This window comes from Thermobia domestica, chromosome 9 (assembly GCF_964235325.1).
Source record: "Thermobia domestica chromosome 9, izTheDome1.hap1.1, whole genome shotgun sequence".
NCBI lineage: Eukaryota > Metazoa > Arthropoda > Insecta > Zygentoma > Lepismatidae > Thermobia > Thermobia domestica.
The window spans coordinates 76,285,017-76,289,648 of NC_137462.1; positions in this window are offsets into that span (position 1 = coordinate 76,285,017).

Consider the following 4,632-nt stretch of genomic DNA (forward strand, 5'->3'; position numbering starts at 1 on the left):
TGTTAATATTCTACCTTCAGATGCTTGTTATAGGATTCATATCGGACTTCCATATGAACAACTTCCATAAGAGAAACATCAAAACAATTTAATGACCGTGTCTATGGCGACACCACATTTTTCCCTACACGATTTTTTTTCTCTTCAGGATTGGCGACCGTGACTTAGGACGGTTACCATGGAAACGGTTGTTTTCGCTGGTAACGGATCTGGAATTATTTGTTAATTATCAAAATTAAGATCGAGCACATATGGAATTGCTCATAAGAATACAAATAATAGAAAGAATTTATTATCGAGTAAGTGATTATAGTCGTTGGCTGTCCTGTTGTTTTGCTTTTCTGTAAGAAGGGGAATGAAATAAATACTAAATGTTTAAGAAAGCTAAAATTAAACGTTGGAGGCTGGTCAATGATGGATTAAGTGAGAGTTCCCTACTCATGAATAGTATTTGGTGCATAAATTTTGTGTTGTTAGTTTTAAGTATCTTATATTGTATATATATTTATGTCTTGTTTCGAAAGCATGGCAACCAATAGCCAAACTGTTGTTAAACAAAGTGAACTTGAAGTATCCCGCGTTTCCCATAGGCTGGTAAGATGCCACGGGTGAGACAAAATGGATCCATTTTACTTGTACCAATTTACGTAGATGACACACTAGAAAATGAAGAAAAAGATCAAGAACTGAGAAATAGTGAAATATTGCAGTGACTTTGTCGGAAAATTATGCCAGTCTCGCGACCCGATGGATGTTTTAACTGTAAGAGGAACCGAGCATCCTGATTTTGATGGAGAATGCGGGTATAGCACGCCAAAGAATCGAGACCAGATATCTCCGGTGGACATATCTGACCTCGAAGATAACGAAAAGAACGCGAATCATATCGGAAACTTTCCACATAACCTGGGTTGTGACGGAACCGTAACAGGTCAGAATGAAAATGTGCCCTCGGGCTTAATCGATATGTCGGTTTTGATGAATTTGTTGAATAACTTTGAAAGAAAACTTGACCATATGAATAGTAATATGAACGAAATGAAACTGAATAATATCGAAATGAGGAGCTACATGAACGAAAAATTCAGCAAAATGGATCGTGATAATGCAGAAATGAGGCATGATATGAATAAAAAATTCATCAGTATGGAGCAAAGGCTAAATACCTCGAAGCGAGAAACCGACGCTCGGTTCGAGGTATTGAGCCATGATGTATGTTTTCTTGAGACGCTGAATTGATTTCTAACAAAAAAAAAAAAACTCTAAACGATATCTCTTACCGTTTTTTTTTTATCCGTAAATAGATAGACGGACGGATATAGCCGTTCTTTACAAGTTCCGATACTTATGCATAGCGTAGGCTGGAAGTCCAAAAAATCATACCCGCAGCTCAAAAAAAAAAAAAAAAAAAAACCTGACATAAAAAAAGTATATTAAAGAATCAGTAATCCTAGATGACTATACTACTAAAACTCTTGAAGGAAGAAATTTGCGATGAGAATTTTGATCTTTTGCACTTTCCCTTTTTATCAATAAGACAATAGTATTTTGTGCGCGTACACAAGACATTGTAGATTTTAAACTATCTAGCTCAATCGTGTTATCAAATTTACGATATAGATCTGCATTACTCTAAATTATCCAATGTTGAACATTAGAATATATATTGTTACTGCCCACAACTTACGACATAATTGTATACGACAAGTGTTGTTTATTGTAATGCAGCTTTGCAACTATGTGTAAGAAAAAATAACAAAAATGACTTATTGTGTCTTTAGATGTATGATATGAGGGGGTCATGAGAAGTTGGTTGCATAAAAGGCTTTGTGACGGTAATTATTATCTCGGCTGTCATCTTCATGGACATAACGTTCCTATTGAATTCTGCACATGACGTAAGTTTTTTACAAGTCTTAAATAACAAGGGAAAAATATGTATTTTCCATAAAGCTATATATAAGAAAGAAGCTTGGGAAAATATTATTTTGTAAGAATATTTATGATATGGACTCGAACATTCAAACGAATTTGTTCCTTTTTTTTAAAGTTTGTTTTACGTAATTAATTGTTCTACGAAACAAACGATCTTAATCACTTTCTGTCATAATACTTTGTTGTGTTGATAGATATTGAATGTAAAGTGCTTTTGTATTCCTGAAAGTGTGAAACTAGAGTATGAGATTGCAATGGTAAGCAACATACAAAAAGTTTAGTTTTCTTTCCCCCTTCTCATCCTTAAATCTAATCTAATATAAATAAAATAAAGAGTTTGTTTGTGTGTCTGTCTACGTGCAGCCTGGGGATCAGACGATGGACCGAAAATTACCAAATTTTGGTCACAGATACCTTGGTCCAGGTTCCAAACCAAGACGAAACTTTTTTTTTTTTAAATGTAACTAGGGGGGTCTCAGGGAGAGCGTTTACCGGGACATGGAAAAGTAGTAGAAAATTACCGATATTAGACTTGAATTCATGGTCTTCGCTGTCGCTGATATCAGTGGTGAAACTCCGATCGCATTAACTTCCAAATTCATCCCATTTGGTTGCAGCCCGGGGGTTACCGGAGGAGGAGATACCGAGACATGTAAAAATAAGCCAAAATGACCGATATTAGTGTCAAATCCATAGTTTTCGCTGTCGCTGAGATGAATGGTGATACTCCCACAGGCGTTGACTTCCAAGTATAGCCCCCATTGGCTGGGGGCCAGTGCCTTTTTTTTTTTCAAAATTCGAACCAGCGGGTATCAGGGGGCGTTTACCAAGATATGTAAAAGTAGTAGAAAATGACCCATTTTTTTTTTCGTTGTTCAGTTTGTTTACATAGATATTTTATCTGATCCATGCGAAGAATGGGTATTTCAGCTCGTACTACAGTAAGCGAAGAGAGAATTGATCAGAGATGAGACACATGCAACTTGATAACTCTAATTGAGCTTAACGTGATAATATACGTGAATTTAAATCTTAAAGAAAATCGTAGGTTTAAAGAAAACCTATTTAAAAAAAAAACTACTTGTTTTTCGTAAACCTAAAAAATTCCTGATACTGAAATATACCATCATTAATACTTCAAAGGGACATAGTAACTCAGTGCAACAATGCTTACTACCGGTCTGTCGGGTTCCTGGTTCGATCCCATCCAAGTAAGTTTGTCGTGAACCACACTATGTCCTTGGGTTGGGTTTTCTCAGAGTAACTCCGTTTCCTCCCACGTTCTTATTTCCACTAATTCTCCCATCATTATTCACTTGCCTTAATCATCCGTCTCCCTTAGCCTGAAGGGCAAAATCTTGGGACGTTAAATAGAAAGATTTCAGTTATATTAACACCGCAGAAAATTAGATCAGTGTTTGGACTTTTTTTTTTTTTTTTTTTTTTTTTTTTTAGAAACGACATTTTGGTTATTGTTTAATGTTCAAAAATGTCCTGAAGTGTTCTATCAGGAAACAAAAAAGTCAAGAAACATCGTAACAGTGATTAATAGGAACTGACCTAAGAGTGTTCAAACTATACCTCAACTTCTGATATGCTCAATGAGTATACGAGCACGAACAACTTGTACGTAAATTGTAAATAGTAATCTGTAAAGGTTTCTTACATTGTTTAAAAGTCGTTTGTGTGGATGCATACTCATTGGACGCATCGGAAGTTCAGATACATTTTACAGAACTATCTATTAACCACTGTTAGAATTTATTCTATACACTTTGTTCTTCACTAATAGAATACTTCATATCATGTTTGGACATGCCCTTTGGGTGATAGTGGTTATATTTCTAACCACCCACTCTTTCATAAGTTCTCGCTGCATGCCTGAATTGATAGTGATTACTTCAAGATGGTGTAAACGGATAAGCTTTGCTGATAGATGTCACTACAGTCTTCGTATCTCTATCATGTATTTTTTACCTTTCACGAAAAATCACGATTTCTCTTACAAATTTCAAAGACTGTAGAGACTTCAAATTTTTAGAAAAGAAACTTCATAACCTATCGAGGCAACAATCCGTGCCATTTTTTAATTAGAATTTTCTTCATTGTTGAAAGAGTTCCATTGTTAAAGGTTTGAATATCCATTTCAACAGTCAAACCATTTCCACAATGAAGAAAATTCTAAGTGAAAAATCGGCAAGGATTGTTGCCTTCGATAGAAGTTATAAAATTCCTTCTCTAAAAATTTTAAGTCTCTAGGTTGAAATTTGTAAGAGAAATCGCGAATTTTCGTGAAAGGTAAAAAATGCATGAGAGAGATACGAAGACTGTAGTCACATCTATCGACAAAACTTGCCCTTTAAATCAACCTTAAATAACCACCCGATTTTTTTTTCTACAGCATACATAATACTTATTACACAGGCAAAGTAGCACGTTATAAAATCATGGTATGACACTAAGACACTAAATACAACGAGAAATTTGTGTTGCGACTTACAGGGAATTTAACCACTTAAAGGGTAATAATGATCTGGAATCATTTCTAAAATATGTGCAAATCATACTCAAACATTGATTTATTTATTGCAGTAGCAAGACAACAATATGGTTAATGAGAAATAATCCAAAATTATTATTATTTTAAACTTTAATTTCTCTTAACCATGTCGGTCCTGGCGTCCGACAGGGGACATA